The sequence below is a fragment of the Haliaeetus albicilla genome, chromosome 7 (genome assembly GCF_947461875.1).
Source record: "Haliaeetus albicilla chromosome 7, bHalAlb1.1, whole genome shotgun sequence".
In the NCBI taxonomy this organism is placed as follows: domain Eukaryota; kingdom Metazoa; phylum Chordata; class Aves; order Accipitriformes; family Accipitridae; genus Haliaeetus; species Haliaeetus albicilla.
Genome location: NC_091489.1, coordinates 42,638,765 through 42,660,120, shown reverse-complemented (window position 1 = coordinate 42,660,120; position 21,356 = coordinate 42,638,765). Strand labels below are relative to the sequence as shown.

At 42.6% G+C, this 21,356-nt stretch overlaps 1 long non-coding RNA gene across 3 annotated transcripts in view; it reads left to right on the top strand.

The window, feature by feature from the left end:
- LOC138686190 (uncharacterized) overlaps positions 1 to 21,356 on the top strand; it is a 161,573-nt gene that overhangs the window by 101,960 nt on the left and 38,257 nt on the right. The window contains exons 8-11 of one of the 3 annotated variants that reach the window (XR_011325549.1): positions 806 to 866; positions 12,196 to 12,228; positions 18,167 to 18,246; positions 20,461 to 20,666. This is a non-coding gene — a long non-coding RNA (uncharacterized lncRNA). Of the gene's footprint in view, positions 1 to 805; positions 867 to 12,195; positions 12,229 to 12,561; positions 15,581 to 16,988; positions 17,707 to 18,166; positions 18,247 to 20,460; positions 20,667 to 21,356 lie in introns of those variants that run through there. The other 2 variants (XR_011325548.1, XR_011325547.1) reach the window with 2 other exon arrangements.

Here is a 21,356-nt window from a genome sequence, read left to right as displayed (position 1 = left end):
GTAATAATATAAAAAATCAACAGCAATAGAAAATAATCAGAAAGCCTTGGAGCAGCTTAAAAATTAAGGCCTAGGTTTCCCACACTTTAATGTTAATTGGGAGGATAAATGATTTTCCAAGAAGTTTAGGAGAGTGTAATGTCCCTTTTGGCATCTTCTGTGCTGTCGTTGCTGTATCATATGGACAGAGATGTTGAGAGACCTGTTTTGCTTCTGCAGAAGTCTCAGAAAATCACAACAGAACAAAGAAGAACCTAACTGACTTTTCATTATGCATACTGAGCAAGAGGCAGAGAAGGGGCAGTTTGGCTGTAGGTGGAGGAATCGTGGCAGAACAGTGCATGCCTTAATACTCAGATTGATGCATACATTGAACATTATGCATGTGTTTCTGGAACTGACCTCTCCCTGAAAGAGCTGAGTTTTACGCAAAAGGAAGCTAAACAAAATCAATTGGAGAAAAGTCAATTCCATGTGAGGATCTTTCATCTTTGTTCAGCAGCAGAGAGCCTCTGATGGAAGGTGGGAAAACAATCTTTCTCATCCTTTTTACACCAGAATAATTCCCAGAACACTATTCAGCTAAAGCCGGGATCTTACTAGATCCCTTTCCACTTAGCAGTATAAAAAAAGGGCAGGGTGGCTATAATCCCTTGCCCTGTGCCCTGCAGGGGAAACCGGCTGAAGGCAGAGCAAGGCAGAGGTAGGTTGGATGGTGCCTAGGAAGGGAAGGAGTGTGGGAGATCACTTCGTCGTCTGCTGCGTACAATAAACTAATGTCCTTCTTTTTTCTTCTACTCTATAGAACTGTGTTTGGGGAAATCAAGAACTGAACAGATCCTTTTTTATTTCCACTCATTTTCAGGGTGAGTGAATTCTCTTGTCTTCACTACTGCTGTCATGTCCTGTGCAGCTAAGAAGTGTGACTTAAGGTTCAGAGGAAAATCTCTCTTTTTTTAATCTTTGCACTGATAACACTGTGCTTAATTTAGCAGCAGTGAGGCAGAACATTTGGATTTTGTCATCCATTTCCAAAACCATTGTTGGCTTCTTATTTCTTTGTTCCCCCCCTACTGCTCATTTTAGGTTTACATTTTATTGTAGGTGCCAAAAGATAAGTTAATGCCAACTTGATGATTAATTAACTAATACTTTCCTCTGCCCTAAGATGGAAAGCCTTTATCTCAGTAACCTATTAATTATTATTTTATTTATTATTGCATGGGTACATCTAAATGGATTTGAGTTCTGCCCTCCTGAGAAATTTGGGCAAGAATTTGTAGTAATAGGATGAAAGAAAGCCAAAGGAACCTTAAACTTGTTATCAGAAAGTATGTCTTAATGTCGGGATAATGTTTGTCTGTATTTTGCAAGCCCCAAGCAGCATCACAGTCTCATTGTCAAAAGTGACTGGTAATACGCAGTTCTGAGGCTTTCCGGCATGCTCGGAAATGCAAAAATCAATAAAAAGCTTGATTTTCAAGAGGCTGTGAGAATTGCCCAGCCATTCTTAAGTTATCGCAGCCTAGTTGCCCAAGCTTAGAAAGAAGTTGTGGAAAAAGCACACCTGGGAGATTTCCAGCCTACCTGACCTATGCCATGAAGGTGCCTTATGTAGCTCTGCAGAAGTTAGCAGGAGCCTCTGCACTGCTGGTGGTGGTACATGTCCCTTCTTTTGTGAGCTTGTAACTGGCCGCGGGCATCTCATCTCAAGTTAGTGTCTTTCCAGCAGGAGATTTGGAATTCAAGATGGAGTTCAGAGCTGCCTCTCACTGTGGGAATCATTCTTCAAAGTGCCATAAATGCATAGCATTAATACAAGACCATAGATGTGAATAGTTTCAACTGAGTAAGTGAAAAGAAAGGAGGAAAATTGGGTTGAACAATGATAATAAATTTATTGGTGGTGAGATTGGTTACCTCATTCTCTTGAAATTATAATTAGACAGGAGGAATGAGGTAACTGCATACTTATGGCACTTCTGAGAATCTTGCCTATGGGCAAAAATTAATGCTGTGAAAGTGAGAGATATTAGACATACCAGGTAAAATTCCCACCATGAAGAAATGGTAGGACACCACGTAATAGCCAGTGCCTAAGACTTAGAAGAGCACTGTACATAAAGGTGAGTTGACCCAGTCAGTCCATTTGTAAAGGGCCTCGCCTCTGGAGATTCGAAATACCTTTCTTTGCACTGAGATTCATCTGTTTCTACTTCTCTGCTTATGTATGTTCTAAAAGATATAACACATGTCTAATTGATGTCCCCAAGTGCTATTGCAGATTAAATATTGAATGCACATATGCCTACTGTGTAACATAGTGAATAACACATATGGGTGTAGATAGCATGATAATATGGCTTGCGAACTGATGAGTAACATGTGCGCATGCTTATATGATAAGCATACCAGCTTTGTTCTCCTACTTTTGAATTCTGGGCCCAAATGCCTTTTGCTTTTATTAAGCCCTGTGCATGAATATGTTGACACCTGTTAATCTGCTGAATTCATTGGCGCCTAAATTAGAAGTGTACCAAGTTTTCAGAAGTCTTACAACTCCCCTTGACTTCAGTGGGATTAATCTGTTCCTGGATTGTGTGAATAATGGGCTATTTTTAGGGGGGAAGGAGTAAGGGAGATCAGTGGCAGAATCAGGAAGTTAAGTGAGAAAACTCTGCATTTTTCCTCCTCCAAAAGGGAATCTTTTACCCCCACACCCTTTTTTCCTCATGCTTAACATAATACGTTTGCCTTGAGCTTTCACAAAGCAAAATGCAGAGCTTGAAAGGCTGGGTTTGACAAGATGAAGGAAAAGTGGTAGGCAGCAGCAGTGGTCATGGTAGCATCTTCTTTTCATCAAGTTTCTCAGGAGTTAGTGCGGTCACCTCAGATGTGGCACATCCCGGTTCGATTACCTCCCCTACCTTTAGGAAATTTGAGCCACATCCAAGTTGCAGGAATGTGTGCTAAACTCCAGCCTACGTTCTACTTTGCATGAATAACTAAATATTGACAGAGGCAAGGTCTTAAGGCGGGTATTCACCTTCCTACCTCCTCCAGCGATTGTACTAACAATTTGACTAGTGAATTGTTTTATTTCAGTAACTATTTATATTGAGATTACAGCTTTGAGGACTGTTTGTGCATTTTAATTGCTGACTATTTAATGCAGAACGTATACGTAGTCCTTGAAGCAGGGATCGGAGCCCAGGTTTCCCCTTTACCAGGTGAGTGCTGGAGGCAGCACATCAGGGAGCTGTGCTCCATCTTTCAGTGCACTGAATCTTTCTATCTTTTTTCCACAACTTTAGCAGGAAGTACAGCCAGCTGGTTCAGGCACTGACCTCTGAAGTTTGGAGAACCTAGACGGGCGACACAGTCTTTTCCTCTGTTTCCTTGGTGTTTTCACCACTGGTCTTCTGCAGAAGTCGAGGACGGTGTGATCTGCTTTCAGGGCTTTGCATGTAATTGGCCACGGCCATTGCATTTTATGCAGAGGCCCAAGTGGGACTTGCATGGCAGCAAACTGGGTAGCTAAGACATAAGTCTGATATTTTGAGAATTGCTCTCTTGGGCACCTCGGGTCGCCAGATTTCTGTGTAAGGAATTGGAGTCATTTTGTGGAATGAGCCTGAGACCATTGGGGCAGATTTCTCGCCGTGTGAATTTTACCTGCAAGAGTTGTAGCTCCTGTGAAGTTTTCTTGGGCCTCTTTGTAAGCTGTGGAAATGGTGAGGGCAGTATACTGGTAGCAACTATTCCCTCCCTTACAAATCTAAAGGGAGTTCCCAGGAGATGCAAAACAGCTCTAGGAGCTTTTGTGGAGCAGTTGCCTAATTTAGACCAGTTGCTGAATGTTTAAAAGTTATGCCAGTGGACCGATGTCCAGCTCTAAATTTGGAGGGGTATTAAGCTATGCCCCGGGGCTGTGTGTCCTCATGGCTTAGCATAGGGGTCCTTCTCTTGGATTATTGAGCAGCTGGGAAAAACAGGGAGATTAGAGCTAGTGGAGGTAACAAAAAGCAAATGTCATCTGAGGCTGAAGCTGAGGGGAAGTCACACTGATGTTTTGGATGAGCCTGTTTCTTGCACAATGCTCTCTGCTTATGAATGTTCAGATAACTGCGGAAAGAAGTAAAAACAAAGTTAGGTCTCCACTATACAACAGAGAGGAAATAGGAACAAGGTGCCCGAAAACGTTAGAAGCATCTGGTTTAGGAAGATGAATTGCATTATCTTGCGTTAATATAGCTGCTTTGTATTAAGTCCTTTCACCCATAAAATAATGTGACTGTGCTTTCTCTGTTTAAAGTTGAATGTTCTTCATACTATGTATGAAAATATTGTGGAACTTGCTGAAACTTTTGAGCCCTTTCCTACACCAGTAGACGGTGAGTGGGGCAGGAGTGCTTGGGAGAGGTTTTCCACTACGATTGCCCAAGAAAATTACCGTGCTGCCTTGTAGGAAGAAACATCTCTGCTAGCGTGCGTTAGTCCTGTTGCATGAATACCAGTGCCTCTGTGCTGACATTATATGGATGTTTCTAATTCACAGCGGTATGAAGCATGCTTTTGGGGGGAAGGGGGAGGTTAATTGGGGAAGGAAAGGCCTGAGGGAAAACTGCTAAGGGGTTTGGTCAAAGTATCATCGGGATCCCGTGAGCCTCACTGAAAGGGGGAGTGTTAAGGCAGCCTGTCCATCCCGCTCCTAATGAAGACACCTGGGAGAGAGAAGGGGCTTAGTCAACGTATTCGTCCCCAGAGAGGCTTTCCTTTTTCAGAAGGGTCTTTGAACAAGGGGAAGTGGTGGAGATAGTAGCTTTGGGTCCTGCTGAGGTCTGTCCTAGGTCTACATGCTTTCCTAGGGACTTAACTCTCTTGTAGGGACCTGTTCTCTTTCTCTAGGTCTGTGCTCTTTCCTAGGCACCCATCCTTTTTCCCTACATCTGTGCTCTTTCATAGCGATCTATGCTCTTTTCTCTATTGTTCTTTTGCCGAGGATCAGCTGAGCAGCCTACGGTAGTATTGAGCGTCATTATTATTAGTGTATTTACAACATCAGAGAGAGCAGAGTTCTATGCTGCAGTAGCTGTTGAGACACACAATTATTACCATGTTTGCAGTATCTGAGAGAGGAGGCCTGTGGCTGCGATAGCTGGACAAGACTTACAATTATTAGCATCTTAATAGTATCAGAGAGGAAGTGTCGAGACTGCAATAGCTATGGAAGCTCACGATTACTAGGACATTTGCAATATGAGGGAGGCAAGGCTCATGATGTTTATTATATTGTCCATCAGTCTGTGTCCTGATTCTGCTCAGTCATGCATGCTAGGAACAGCTTATCCATAGTGCTCAGAGAACAGTATGCCAAAATCCTCTTGTGGTCCATCAACAAGGCTGTCAGAGGACCTCACAAGGCTATAAAAGGAATGAAACTGTATTAGTATCTGTCTCTCCTTCTTCTTTCCAACAAGCAGGGATATTCACTGTGATTTAATTGTTGAGGCTTTGTAGGAGGTTAAGAACTTAACAAATGGACTTTGTTACACAAGATGGGCTGTCAGGAGAGATTCCCCAGAGAAGTTCTTCCTCTGAGATGTTCACATACCTGTATTCTGGGTGTCACAAGCCAAACACAGTACAGTACTATCCGAGAGACCAAGGAACAGCGCTTCAATGTTTTCAGCAGGTAGTATGTGGTTTGGGTTTTTTTTATCTCATTCCTTGCCTGTGCTTGTGGTGGAGGAAATAGGATGGAGTGCCACAAATGTGTTTTACGGTCCAGATTTCTAGCGAAATAGTCTCTCCTGGCCGTGGTTATGAACTGTCCGCATGCAGTGGGTGATGCATTAAACTTTGTGCCTTCCTTGTTTGTCAGCGATTTTTCCAGTATCCTTAAACCGAGATAGGTATTGAGAGGATAAGTGCATTTAGTACAGAAGGAGTCAGGTATGGGTTTGGGACAACAGATACCTTCACTGATAAAGGTTCTCCTATTCAGCTGTCTTTTAAATGAAACACAGATGTCCTGAGTTCCAGCCTATGCCTGAACCACAAGACTAAAGGGAGGAGAGAGTATATGTTTATCTGAGCCCCTTGTTATATTGCTGGCAATGTATCACTAGTTTCCATTCCTATTTTTTGTTCTCTTAGCAATCCATTTGCTATTGCCCTTTTCTTCCTCACTCAGCCAGTAATCAACACACTCCAAAACACAATGGATTCCTTTTTGCGGTGAATCCCCTACTTGATGCAAACATTTGCTGGCCTCATTTCTTTGGGATACGTTTCAATGGGAAGAAGAGGGGAAAGTATTCCTTGTTCCTAGTGAAAAATTGCACTGGCAGCCTGGGTTATTTTGTCGGACGTGTGGCTTTAAGTGACGCCTTTGCCATCTGTTCTGTCTGCTAATTATGAATGCAAAACAAACGTAGCCCACAATTGCTTCATTTAGAATAAGGGAGATGGCAGTGACCAAAATAGTTTTATTTTGGTGTCAGATGCTCTTTTTATTTCTCCTGTCTCTTTCTAATCTAAAGCAGGTCTGAAGCACTTCTCCCTCTTCCAGTTTGCAGCAATAGACATTGCTATGACAAATGACACCATCTTCTACATGTTCATCCTTTAGGCCTTTTTAAGGGACAATCCCACACAAGCAAGGAAAGGGAAAAGTCTACATTTCTTGAACTGCGAGGGCTGGTTTCAGATTTCTTTTTTTTTTTTTTACTTCAATTATGCTGGTCTTAGATCTGCAAGTATCTCAAGGAGAGACATCAGGATATCTCCAGAAAGTTTGACAGCAGGGTGTGAACCCCTTTCTCAGTCTGTTCCATCCCTGTTTCCTCTTACCAGAGGCAAGTTTTGTAGCCATACTGGAACAGCATGGTGGTACTGAATGATGCATTCTCCTGTTGCTGTGTCCAGCAGCCGAAGAGGTGAATTTTCTTGGCTTTTGATTGTGGGCCCAAAGGCTTTTGTCCTTAAATGAACCATCACCAAAGGTAGGTGATCCATCTCCTTCAGTGACTGTGCAGAGACTGGGTTATAAGAAGCCCTCTCCATTTGCCAGTTAGATACTGCCAGCCATTTAGGATTTTCCTAAGTTGCTGCTGACTTACTTCAAGCCAGGGCTGTGGCAATTCATAGAGGTATCACTAGCAGCGCAGCCACAGATTGAGGTGACCTAGATTTAGAAAATGGAGATGAGATAAAATGCTCACTGCGCTCTGTTCTAAGGGGACATGCAGCCAAACAAGCTGAAGTGGTGGAACAGTTTCTCTTTGAGTCGTTTGAAACTGAGGCAGGTTTTTTCCCCTTTAGGTGGCTCTGTGATATGTGCTAAGCTGTGACCCCATTTGTTTCACTTGTCCTTTCTCTAGTCTCAGGCCAAAGAGGAGATGGACAAGTGGCCACAAGGGTGTCATTGTTTTTCCTCCCCTCCGCCCCCATAAGACTGGCTGCTTTCAGATATACATCTGCTTTGCTTCAACCCTCCTTGCTTTGGTATTGAGCATGTAGACACATGTCTCTTACCCCTCCTTCCTTCCCTCCCTAGCCATCACTCTTGCTGGGATAATCAACATGTTTCACTTTATTTTCTGGCTGGTTCTGTGTTGAAGGGAAATGGGATTACAGTATTTTTATACCTACTGGAACGCAATGTTTTGGGTGGTAGAAGAGCTCCCTTCTTCCTCCCCACAAATCTCCAAGAAGAGTTGTTGGTTTGTGCTTAAATATTCTCTTGCCAAGTTATTTTGAAATTCTACTCGCTACTTTACAGTTTTCCTAAAGTTCTGATTGTTTGATTTTTTTCCCGTTTGAGGTTGTACAGGGAAGGAGTGGCAAGGGACACTCTCTCAGTAAGATTTTGTACCTGGAAAAATCTCTTTCACCATTTTCAGATCCCAGCAAACTGTCATAGCACAGCTGAGGCAGAAGTATGTGGAGTGCTCCGTCACGTCTGGGGTGTGAAATGCCCAAATCAGGTATTAAAAACAGTGTGGGCTGAGAGACAGGTCCCCAACTCTGTGTCTTTGAGCATTGGGCAGTCAGATCAGGATCCTGTCCTGGGCTGGAAGCCATCTCTGCTACAAAACAATTATTGAAAGTGCTTCAGGATCTTACAAGAGTTAAAGATTTTGTTGGTGTCCTAGGCCTGAAGGATGATCTTGTGGTTTAAGCAATTGGACTGGAACCAAGAGATGTGAGATAAATTCCAGGCTCCGTTGTGCACTTCCTCTGTCAGCTTCTGAAAATCACTCCTTCTCTCCGTGCATCCGTTCTCTGCCTGTAAAACATCACGCTTGGCTCTCACAATTTCAGTAGTGAACTTGCAATACTGAAAGCTCCTGATTGATGGTGCAGGTAATTTTCTGAAAGTCTTAACTTCAGGGTTAAAATAGTGCTCTAGCCCCATTCACCTGCAAGGGGGAAACCTTTTAAAATTTGAAAGTAAGGGCACAAATGCTCAGACAAGTTTGAAGGACACAATGATTAATGCTATTTACTCAGCTGGATGACAGTGAGAAACAGCCTGGTTCAGAGTGGTAGTAAGGGCTAGCAAAGCTACCCTTGAGGGGGTAGCAAGGCTGGGAAATGAAGGTAGGGTACATTTTTCTCTGAGTTCAGTTAGATGCCCAAGGAATGAATGTCCATGAGCAACGTGAAAAGGCTGGCAAAGAAGAATCAATTTTGTATGCCTACATAGCTGTATTTTAAGAAGTTTTGAATGCAGCAGTTCTGATGATTGGAAGCCACTTATTTGGAGAAGTGCTTCACAAATGACAGTCAAATCTGATGGAGAAGATTGGGATGAAGGTTTGTCTCCTTGGTACCTGATATGGGCACTTGCCAGCTTCATGTTAGGAGGGAAGGGAAGAGGTAAAGACAGTTACTGGAGAGTTCCATTAGGTGTGTCAACATCTGTTCCATACTAAATTCATTTGTATCTACTTGGAGGTTTGTGTGTCTAGAATAATATACAGAATCAATTCACCTGTTTTGGGTTGTAGTGTTCTTGTTTGAAGGTTTGGAGTCATATAAACACGACAGCAGCATTTAATGAAACATCTTTCTCGCATGGTTTATAACTGACTTTCAAATCTGATGAGATGTCAGTCAAGCTTTTTGTCTTTGCGCTGGCTCTTGGAGGGCTGCTCAGCTTGGAGCTCAGTGAATCGGTGGCCAAAGGAATGAACCTTCTATGGAATAATGCAGAAGGAATGTGTAGGTGTGTGCACAGTTCTCCCCGGGGGGCGCATGGCAGGCAGTGGCAGCTCCACGTAGGGCTGGGCAGCCTGGGTGAGCTGCATGTGTACCCGCCGTGGTCTCAGCACCCTGCGTGCCTCCCGATGTTAGCCGGGCTGTGCCGAGTCCTAATGAAGATGGCTGTCCAAAGGGTTGCCCGTGGGTTGACACACCTCCCCACCCTCCCCACACTTCTTGAAAAAGTGTTCCCTTGGCACCATGTGGCACTTTGGTAATGAAAGCACAATTGCAAATCCTTGGGTGCGTTATTCAGCCTAGGATACCGGAGTTGGTTTTCCCTTATTGAACTTTCACTTGGCAGCTGCTTTTTGAATAAGCAGCTGTGAACTGGGTTTGGATAGTAGAAGCTGAAGAAAAGACCCCCTACCGTCCCCGCCGTGTTTTGCTCGCTTACAAACTGTGTAAGGTTGTTCCCACTCCCAGTGAAACGTTGCTGTTCTATTATTTGCCTTTGCTTATCTTGGTCTCTTCATTACAGCTTTGACTTCTGTGTGGAAGAAGGTAGATTTTTTTTTTTTTCTCTCTTTAGGATTTCTAGGGTAGGGTATATAGAGGACAAAATTTCTTGCTAGAAGGCCTCGACAGGTGTGAAAAATGTAACCCAAACCATTCGTAACATGTGTGACTGTTCACCACTTCGTGCACTTGACCCACTCTTGGACAGTGTAGCAGCTTTTACTCCGAGTACAATATCAAGTCCAACACAGTCTTAGGTCAAATTGGGGCCGTTGCTTGTCAGGAACTGAAATCCTACGTGTCTTGTTGCTGGTTGCATGACACATCTGATTGTTCCCTTTGAAATGCAGTTTTAGACATCACTCCTGCATGTGTCTGTCTCTCAGATTAGACCCAGAGGTTGAGACTTTTGGTCTCTTGCTGCTTTGCCCGTGTTGTGGTAGTGTCCCACTGCTGGTGCCTTACAGTCTTCTGGAACCTGATGATGTACCTAGCCTGTCAAGTAACAAGAGGGTGAGTTTTGCCTGCTATACGGAGAGATTGGAGTAGATCTCATTTACTTGCCTGTCACTTGGGGACAGTGGTGATGAGGCAATAAAAAATCCCCATAGCCATTAGTAGCAGCAAGGTAGATCAGTTACAGAAACAGCAAAACGAAAGCGGCCTCCTAAATTAAATGACCTGAGCTGCATTTACATCACATTATACGAACCCTTAAGTGGTCCAAAACTACTACTCTGTAAGGTCTGTTGTAATTGTGACTCCGTGTAGCTCATTAAATAAGACATACTGTCTTCTGTCTTACAGTTCAACCATGAAACAGTTTGATATATCCCCATCTTTTACTCCTTGGGAAAAACAGAACTCGCTGTCAATACTGTGTTTCCAGCAAAAGCAAACGGTATTTGTACAGATTTTTCTAGATGGCTGTGCCTTGACTACAAGCTAGGAACAAGTCGGGTATTCTCATTCTCTGCTGGGGATTTAGCCTACTCTTTGGATGCTTCCAGACAGTTTCTTTCTCTAGGTGACTTTAAAGCGTGACCTGTAGAAGGATTGCTTTTCCTTTCATTGGGGATGCACTAGCTTGTACCAAATGGTAGGTATTATCCCAACATATTTGCTCAAGGGAAAGTAACTCTCAGACCCCCTGCAAGGATTTTATCTCCTCATCTTCAAATTACACAGATAATGACACATGTAATGATGATAAAATGTAAGTGTGACTGGAAAGAGTAACATTTAAAAATAATGATATACCTCTAACTAGGTCTTATAAAAGGAAGTCTTAAATAGCTAGAGAGAAACAGATGCTTTGGGGGACTTGTGGATAAAAATAGTGGCTTCCAATTCGCAACCAAAACAAAAATGTAGCCCCACTTAGTCAACCGCAACACTAGAAATTCCTCTGAAAACCTTAGGGCCCAGAACTGGGAAAGCACGTAAAGCACTTGGCGCTGCATCTGCAGTGGTTTTAGCATATTTTTGCCTCTTCTACCTTACCTTACTACTTCTCAGTTTTCTATCCATTTTGGTGCCTTGCAAATACCCTGTCTTACTGGGCCTGATGGTTTATTTAATAGCTGTCTAGTGGTCTGAGACCTATGGATTCTGTTTTCCTTGGAAAAATGCTCGAGTTGTGTCCAGGCTATGCACGCGTGATTGTCTGCTCTGTGGTCAGTATGGATTTTGGCAGAAGCGATGCAGGTGCACTCAGTGTACTCGGATCTTTGCCCAGTATCGAGCGTATTCCTTTAGGCAGGGCTGCTTGAGGCTTGGTTATCTATCTCAGTGATGAAAGACTAAATCGGCCTCAGCAGAGCTGGGTATGTCTGCTTTGCAGTAGGAGATTTTCAAAGGCGAACTACAGATGGCTCGCTGGAGGCAAAGGCAAATATCCTCTTCCCAGCGCAACTGGACTGGTTGAAGGTCTGAATGTCTGCAGGCAGCTCTCCCCCCTGCAGCTCACCCAGGGGAGAGAAGTGTGTGAGCAGTCCCTAATCCAGTGCGGTGTCTGATTAGGTCTACGCCATCTCCTATGCTGGTTTTTTAGTTAAAATGACTGATTTTTCATTGACACTTACAAGGAGCTGTGCCATGATCTTCTCCTGGCTCTGCTGTAGAAGCTATAACCTCCTTCAGAAGCAGTTAAGGTACAACAACATCTTAAATCTCATTTCAGCCATTTTTAAGTGTGTGGACCTGAGCGTTTGGTGTCCTGCAGGCAGGTGCTTTGGCTCCGCATTGTTGGGCTTGGAGCATCTATCTGTACGAAGGAGCCGAGCAAGCTAGGGAAAGGGAAGTGTTTATTTGGTGTGCTTTTGTTTAACTCGGAAAAACACCTAGTATGTGAGAAATAATGGTTTTTATGACGATTCCTACTTTTTCCTTACCTGCTAGGGCAAAAGCCAAACGTTTCTCTTAAATGAATGGTTTTAACTTGTTCATTTGGTATTTTTGTTTCAGGTGGTTCTCCCCAGACAAAGATAAAGCAGTCAGGTGAGTCAAATGTTCCACTTTATGGTAGATCTGTGGAAGAGGAATGAGAAATGACGAGTGGAGGCAATGCTAGACACCTCTGAATTTCAGGGAGCGAGGTTCAGGATGGCTCTATAGCCACCTGAGCGCTAACGTACCGAGAGGCATTTTAAAAATACATATTTCGTTCTCTAACTTCTGTGCAGTGCCACAGATTCACTTGCTTTGGAGCCCAAATTTAGTGATTAGAACTTTATAATTTTCTCCTCTGTTAGTAATTCCCTCACGCTGTCATTTGGAGCTGAAAGGAAAGCACGCTGCCAGAACTGGCCCCACTGGGTGCCGTGACAATAGTCTTATGAGTGAGACTGTCATTAGATTAAGTGGAAGATACCAGTAGAGTTGTTCTTGATGGCCAGCCTCTCCTTTCTCCACATCATGCTCTGAGTCCAACTCTACTTTTTCTTTCAGATTTCCATATTGTTCCTCCTTTATGCCTTGTCAAGAGCATTAGTCACAGTTACCCATTTGCCTCTTACGTTGCAGCTGAGACAAAGCCCACGGGACGTGTGGCTGTTCGGCACCCTCGCCCCTGCCGTAGCGTAGCGTTTGAGACCCTCACGTGAATAGCAAGTTCTGGGGCAGGGAGTGAGTGTTTGACCCTGCATGTCCAACGCATGGCGATGCTTCTCCTGGGTGGGGTGGCACTGAGGTGGGACTTTGTGCTGAAATGAAGGCAGGATTGCTCTCAGCCCTGGCGTGGAAACCCTCTGTGGCTGAGCAAATGGACTCACTTCTCCCGTGCTTTTGCTGGCCTGGCTGTAAAGTGAAGATGATGCTCATTAGGGCAGTTTGGGTTCCCCTTCTGGAATATGCTGCCTTCAGTAAAAGCCCTCCGTTGGACCTGAAAGCGGGGTAATGCTCTAGGACTAGCTCCAAGGCACAGCCCATGAAATTGGCTTTTCTTGTATGCGCTGCTGTTGAATTTGTAGATTACTGGATTCCTCATGTGAGGATTGAAATCCTGGTCTTGTGAAATGCAGTGTACAAAACAAGCAAAAGGCAGGTGTTGAGTGATTGTACCGAGCTGTCCGTCAGTGGGAGAGGATTTGAGATTGTGAGAGACAGAAGGAGGGCGTAAAGAAGGAGATGTATTTCCTGCACCCAAATAACAAGGAGCAGGAAAAAAACCCAAGTTTAATTTTGTCCCGGCCAAGGGCTGGTGCACTGTCAGTTACTGAGGAAGGGATCGTGCTGGGCGGCGACAGTCACCTTCCACGAATGGTTCGGGCTTTGATTTAGTCTGCCCCTTCCTAAAAGTAGAAGGTGAAAATATTATCTCTAAATGTATGGTTTAGGAACACGCACATCAGGGACTGGGGGGAAAAAAAAAAAAAAAGGTTGTTTAATATGTATATATGACCCTACTGTGCTGAGAGAATGAGCTAGTCTGCGGCCCCGAATGTCTGGTGGCAGAGAGTGGGTCCGACATTGTTAGATCTGGCAGGGTTTCAGACATCTGCCAGGGGACGGGGGATTTTGTTCGGAGAAGTGGGAGAGAGAGAGCAGCGAGAGAGACACAGCGAGAGAGACGCAAGAAAGCTCGGGGAGGCTTGCAGCTTTATATATAAGCCTGGATAACACTTCCTCTTTAAAATTCCCTTACTAAGCTCGGCTCCTATATTTTATATTCAGCACGAAGGTTCCCGCCCCCCCCCCCCCCCCCCAGCCCTCCCCACCCACCACCACCCTCTCTCCCTTTAACTTGTTAAGTTTGAAAGATGATATATACACACAGTTTGCTTTGCCAGTCAGCCCGTTTAAGGCCAAGATTAATGCAGTGCATTGGTGCAATCGTGCCGCAGTGGTGCGTGATCGGAATACGAGATGGAATATAGGGGGAAAGGCCAGAAATGTGCCTGTATTCTGAGTTTACACAAGTCTCCTTAGCAACTTGTCTGATTTTTTTTTTTTTTCATGTGGGGTGTGTGTGTGCGTGCGCGCGCGTGGGAGCGTTGTCCCAAATCACCAGTGAATAAAACATTCCCTGAGTTTTTAAATAGCTTCAGTTGATGGTCTTGTTGTTGTTTTTCCTCCTCCTTTTCCTTTTGTTAAATTAGTGGCTTAATTTTTTTTTTTTTTTTTTTCCCCTGGAGGGAGGAGGGTACAGGGGGAGACTCCGAAAGGGATGGCAGTGGGGCTGGGGGTGGGGGCACCGTAATAGTTTTCATTGTGACTTCTAGAGAGTTGGTTTCTTTCCAGTTGTTCACATCTCAGCATGTGGAATTATTGTGCTTTCTCCCGATTTGCCACAGAATTGGCAGTAGACTGACATTGTTAGTCATTTGAATTGTATTTGGATCTGGGCTGATTTTTTTTTTTTTCCACGTATTTATTTATTTCAAAACAATTTCTTTTATTTTCAAAATATGCACAATATATTTTATAGTCTGTAAAATGGAGGAAAGAAAAAAAAAGAGGGTGAGAGGATTGTGGCAAGACTGTCCCCCGAACCGTCCCATTATTCCCCTCCCCGTACAATTTTTTTTTTTAGTTGCCTACTGAAGAAACCCCCTCCCTTCCCATAGGAGGGAGTGGCCTTTTAGTGATCAAGGTACGTTGGATTTTTTTTTTTTTTTTTTTCCCCAGTTTCTGTGATACTTTATTAATAGCATGGGGCAAGAGAGAGGATGTAGGGTGGGGAGAGCAGGGGAGGAGGTGACGGCGGGTGGAGAGAGAGGAAAGAGTTATCCTCGAAGTACTGTACCTTGAAATAACTCAAGGGAAAATAGTTGCTGCCTCACTTGAGTTGCTTTCAAAATCTTGCTGTGTGCTTTTACTTTTTCTTTTACTTCTATTTTTTTAAAGCTTTCCGGGGGGAGAGGGTGGGGAGGGGGGGGTGGGGGGAAGAAAAAAAGAAACTGAGCCAAAAAAATTTTGAAGGCTTGATCTTGGCTTCTATACAAACAGATGTTGCCTGTCATTCCGTTGTTAAGCAGGCAGCAGATTGGAGCAAGCAGCAGCAGTTTAGGGGGAACTGCAGCAGAACTGGAAAGTGGGAGATATATAGATATATAATTTTTTTTAATTTTTTTGTTGTTGTTGTTCTACACACAAATATTTTTTCCCCTGGAATTATCTCTAATTACAACATGTCTATTTTCAATTTTTTTAATTCTTTTTTTTTTTTCAGGGGGCAAAACAAATCCAAAACAAAATGGAAAAGCACTAGGAACTTTCACCCAAATTTTACCAAAGCAGCTATCTTTTCAGTTGTTTTTGAGAGCTTTTCAGTTTGCTTTTTTGTTCTTTTTCACATAGGCGAACATGTGTAGGAAAGGGGGTTCTATTGGAAATGCTTAAGGCATTCTCGGTAAGTGAATGTTTGCAATGAATTAGGTCAGGGATTCTGTTGTCCTTCTTGCTGCTAGCCCTGTTTCTGTTGGGTTTGCCCCGGACTTCTTGCTGTACGTGGAATTGCGAAGGTTGAAGGCCTTTCTGTCTCCTTCCCAAGTTTTAGCAACATTGTAAGAACAAAAATCACGTTGTTTATACAGTAGAAGTTCTAACGAAGCACCGATACGCTCCATATCGTGGCTCTTTTGTGTTCTGCATGTGCTGTGGGTTTAATTCCCCCCTTCTTTTTATGCTCTTGTTTTTTATTTCCCACTTCGTTTTTAATTTCTGCTTTCTGATTTAATCGTAGTATGCTTGGGAGGAGAGAGAAAATAGCAAAACATGGGGAGTTTTGAGCCGAAAGAGTTAAAAGTTTCTTGGCACAAGAGCAGCAGTTTAGCAACAGATCAATTCATTTAAATTAAAGAAATCACAGACCAAGCCATCTGATTTTGAAATTTCACATCTTATGCTTCCACTTTAGAACAAAGCTTCTGTTTTTCTTTCCCCCTTATTAATTCACGCTGCTTTTGTTTAAGACTGTTGGTTTTCATAGAAACTTTAAGTTGTCTGTAGTCTGTCTCTTTTTCTCTTAAAATATGAAATACGGGGGTGTATTCATCTTCTGCTAGTTGCAGTTAGTTCTGCTGTAAAGTCAGCCGTAAACCTCTGCACATACAACAGCTGGTTTCAGAGCTGTTTTCACCCTTGGTTATTGTATGTTTGAAACCGCTTCTATTTTCTGGCTTGCGGGCTGTATAAACAGTCACCTATGTACTGTGAAAAATAGTCGTCTCCAGCCATTCTGACTATCCTGCGTATATTCGTATGCGCGTCGGTCTGCCTGCACGGGTAACTCCAGGAACCGTGTCTGAGTGGGAATTTTCTTTACACAGATATGAAGTATATGTCCCTCCAACATCTGTATCAAGAAGTGGTTGTTCAGACTGACTCGGTGTTTGTCTCATGCAAGAGTTGTAGCGTTCGATACTTTATAATGTGTGTTGAGCATAGCCACTGTAATGCTTTTAATAGCTAGTTGAAGTCTGAGAAGGATCACACACAACTTTTTGTTGCTGTTTGTTCGTTTAAATGCATTTGAGCCTTGGTACCAGTCCCAATAGTTTTGTTGCTACATCAGGTAAAATAAAATAAATCAACTCACATACAGAGAAGTTGGGGATTTTTAGAAATCTATTCCCACCTTCCTTATACACAATCTCTTTAAAAAAAAAAAAAAAAAAAATCAGTCGCTTACGATAAATGAATGTGTTGGATGAAAGAATTCGCAGCCCCGTACTGCATTTTGATGGAAGCTTTTGCGCCGTGATGCTGAGCCTCTTCACGGTGGCATTGCGTCAAAAGAAAGGCCGTGATGTTTGGGCATGGGTGAACTCCCATCAGAGGGAAGCAGCGAAAGGGTGGGGTAGGAGTCCGTGTGTGGGGGGAATCCTTTTGTTAGGCTGCTCCCCAACCTCTGCTTCCCTGCACCCCCTGGAAGAAATCCTCCATGAGGAAGAATAGTCTTAAGCCGCAGAAAGTGGATTTAAAAAAAAAATAGGTGGTGGGGGGGGAGAAGTATCAACCTCCACTTCTAACGTGACTACGGTTGATCGTAGGTCTGGATGTTTTTATTATTTCCTTCTCTGACACTAGATCCCAACCGTGTTGTAGGAAAACGCCAGGATTCTGAGCGTGAGTCCATCCCCCCCAATATTGGAAATATTTCTGTGGGTGTCGTTGTGGTTACATCACAGCGCGCTCCTTCCTCATCTCCATTCTTGTGCAAAATTCAAATAATTCCCCCCCCTCCCCGATAGCAGCTGTGCATGGTTTTTTAAGTCGGTCTTTAACGTTGCGAAAGGAACAATAAAATGAAAGGCAAAACCGGCATCTTAAAACTTGGCAAGTGAAAGCAGCTTGGACTGGCAGCCAAGAATCCTGCTGTGGTGCAAAAAGAATAGCATCCACGAAGCCACCACAATCCGGGGTTTCTCTTCTTTTAACAATCGCATCGGCAGAGAGAAATAATTATTCCTTGTATCAGTGTTAAAAGAGTCAAAAAGCTTAAAATGCTTGCTTGGTGAACCTTCTCAAAAGCAGGTAACGATCCTCCTATTTGATTCTGTTTTATCAAACTTTAATTGGATAAGGATCTATATATGATAACTAATCAGTTTAAGAAGTTGATGCGTGTTACTAACTAGCAGGGAATGCATTTGCTGTTGCAACCTCCACGTTGCTTTATTTTTCTTAATCGCTTTGGTGGTAATAGAACTGGCAAACTTCTTAAATGTTTGTGTTACAAGAAATGTTTTATTTCCAGAGATTTAACTTGTTGTGTGGGGGAGGGCAGGAGTGGATTGATCCAAGGTGTAACACAGAAAATAATCTTCCAAAAAAAAAATTTTTAAATTGGGATATTAGGAGGGGGGAGTAATTTCTCTCTTAGGACCTTGTCTGTTCCTTTTGCTTCTAAAGCTGTAGCCTCTGGATATATAAAGGTAGAATCCATTTCTTGAAAATATGCCATGAAAATATCCAAAAATATTTTGTCTTCCAGAATACGTTCCTTGAAGAGTTGGGCCTAGCAATATGGCAGCGCACATTCGATAAGAAATCTTGTAAAATGCTGCTACTGAGGTAATTTGGTTTCTCATACATTCTCCAGTCAGTATCTTCATTTTCCTTATAATTTCTTAAAATTATTTGAAATACAGAAATCTATTGATACAGCTCTTTTAACCTAAGATAGAGAGAGAGAGAGTGTGTGTGTGTGTGTGTATATGTAAGTGTGTATATATATATATTTATAGGCCTAAATAGACTGGGGTTCAGATTGAGGGGAAGGGGTGGGGGAAAAGAATGAGAATTATTTAGCAATCGTGTTTCTTATTTGTCTTATTTTCGTGGCAGAAGTATGAAATGGCTGCAAACAGCTTTTTACTCAGGCACACAATGCATTCCATAATGATCGATTTTCCTGGACAGGGCATTTATGCTTTGTGGTTTGCAAGAATACCACCCACAGACCAAAACCAATGTTATGTCTTTAGAGACTTTATTTCTACATGTTTCCTTCTGTATTCCTTTGGCTATAAATCTATAAAATGCCAGTCTTATACTGGGTTAATACTAACGAAAGTGTATTACTTTTTTGGCTGTCCCAGGTTCTAGTAGCAAAGCCTTGTTGATCCTGTGATCATTGACATATTATAAAATTAATAGTGAAGCAAAGTATGCTTAGTATAAGGGTATCACAAGCCTTAATATAAATAAGACAATCTTTAATGTACAGGTTGAAACTTTTTATTTGTAATCTTAGCATTCCAGGCAAATACAGTGTGAAGATGATTGGTTTGTTTGCCTATCACAGATTTTCTGCCACTGTGTATATGTTCATCAGGTTTTCAAAAGGTAGAATAGCTGTATGATTAATCAATGTAGGGAAGTGTTTCAAAACCCAGATCTTGTATAATCTATGGCTCTCATTCAATTTCCCTGAATACATTTGATATAGGTGAAATTAATCTTTAAAAAAGCAGTGCTCATTAAAAAAAAAAAAAAATCCTTTCCAAAAACAAACCCATGTTAATTTGCTGCTGGCTTTATCAGTTCACTGTCTCAAAAATTGTCCATAGGTTTTTTTTCTCCAAAATGTATGAAAAGGAGTAGGTTGGTTCCTGGATACTTGTAATTTACAGCGTACAGGTGCCACTAAATGAAATCTCTGTCCCACCAAGCTGCCTTTCTCCAGGGCTCACAGGAATGCAGAAGTGGTCGATCAGATTTATAGTGGGGACCTGCTTGCGTGATTTATTTGGCCTACATAGGTGCTTTTCTAGAGATAGCTATCGCTGCTTTCTCTTTTTCTCCCTCTTTCGTTTTTTAACAACTGAAGCTATGGTGATGGATCCTAACACTCGTTCTTCCCTTTTGTTTTGTAAAAGCCAATCAGGTAGCAAGGGAGAAGGAGATGGTTGGCCAGAACTGCAGCAGAGATCAGCCCTCGGTTAGGCAACTAAATAAAGGGTGTATTTTCTTTGTGGGTCAACACCTAACAGCTGCCCTTACAAGCATGTGATGGGCTCTTAGAAGGTCTGGCTCAGTTCTGTCTCCGAGAAGAGACAGTAATAAAGAGCAGTAATAAAGAGCAGTTGCTGAAGTGCGTTGGGTGCCTGCAACTTCCATTCAGACCAGTCAGAATTGAGGACACATGTCCTATACCACAAGGAGGTATGTACAGGCCACCCAAATGTTACATCTTGGTTTCCTTCAAGGACTTGAACTATCCCAGTGGTTAGAAAATGAGATTTTGAGCTATTAAGGGGAAAAAAAAACCTTTGAGAACTAGGAAAATCTAGTAAAAATTCAACCTCCGCATAGTATGTGTACTTCAGTGAGATCATTACTTTTTTCCTATCTCATATGAAAAAATGAAGTATTTCTTTGCCAGCAGAGAAACACGCAAATTAGCTTACCTTCATACACATATGTTAATGTAAAGAACATTAGGGTCAAAATGAGTATACTCATAAAGAAAGTACTCTGTCTTACGCAGTATTGCATTATAGCATGAGAGTGCCATGGAAAAATTCCTTGCCATTGTAAGAAATACTGGTACATGCAGCAGCAATGTTACCGACTCCTAATACTGTGCCTGTTAGGCCCTATTAGAAGGGTCAAAAGACAGTTTGAATTTTAATCTTAGGTTCCCTGAAATAAATGAGCTTTGTAGTTGGAGGGCTTGGGTTATTTTTGGTAGGGTAACATTTGTTATATTCCGTTTGCAGTTCGGTTCCAAAGAAGTGCACAATACGTGTATTTGTGCATGATGTGACTCTGTTCTGTCTGCAGGACCACGTGCTCCCTGACCCATTGCCTTGACTGCTGCACAATTATTGCAGGGCTAGAGCTTTCTGAATTCTGGGTGCTCCTAAATTGCATTTGGGCTCCAACAGAAAAGTTGTCCTGATTTTTCAAAGATGCTGAACCCCTGCAGCTGCTGCTCTTGGCATGAATTTTGAGTGCTGAAAACTTTGGAAAAGCTGGACAGTTTTAAGGTAGGTATCAGAGTATAAGCATAGGAATCTAAACTTAGATGATCAGTTTAGATAACCTTTGGACAGATGGCGAAAGTTTAACATCTCTGTTGCTGGATGGAACAGGCGCTTCTTGTAACCCAGCCCAAGCAGTAGTTCCAATAAAGGAAAATTGTATTTTTTAATTGCATACTTACCAGGCAGGAAAGGTTGAAGTGATTTATTTTAAGAACCTGCACAAGAAGTAGGGAACTTTCTAAAAGCGTCCAAATAGCAAAATTATTTTCCAAATGTTGACTGTTTCATTTTATAGAGAAAAATATTAGCTTGCATTAATATAGTTTATCCTCTGAAGAAAGAGAAGAGGTAGAAGCTGGAAATTTTGTGACACTTTAAGCAACAATTAATCTTGCTGATTTTGTTCACCAGTTCTATGTGGAGCTTGCAGCCAGACTGCTTGTCAGCCCAATTCCCCACCAGTTGCCCACCCAATAAAATTTCATTAATGGGAAATGTTAGTTACGCAGGAAAGAAAACGTGGAAACTTCGGGGGAAGGAGGGGACGATTCTTGCTTGCAGTGGCAAAACTTTGCTCCACGACTGTTTTTCAAGACTTATTAGAAAATTCCTAAAGAAGTTTTATATTTGTCATTTTAGGAAGAAATGCAGTGAGACAGCAGAGAGCTGGAGTTAGGGGAAATTGCTAGATTG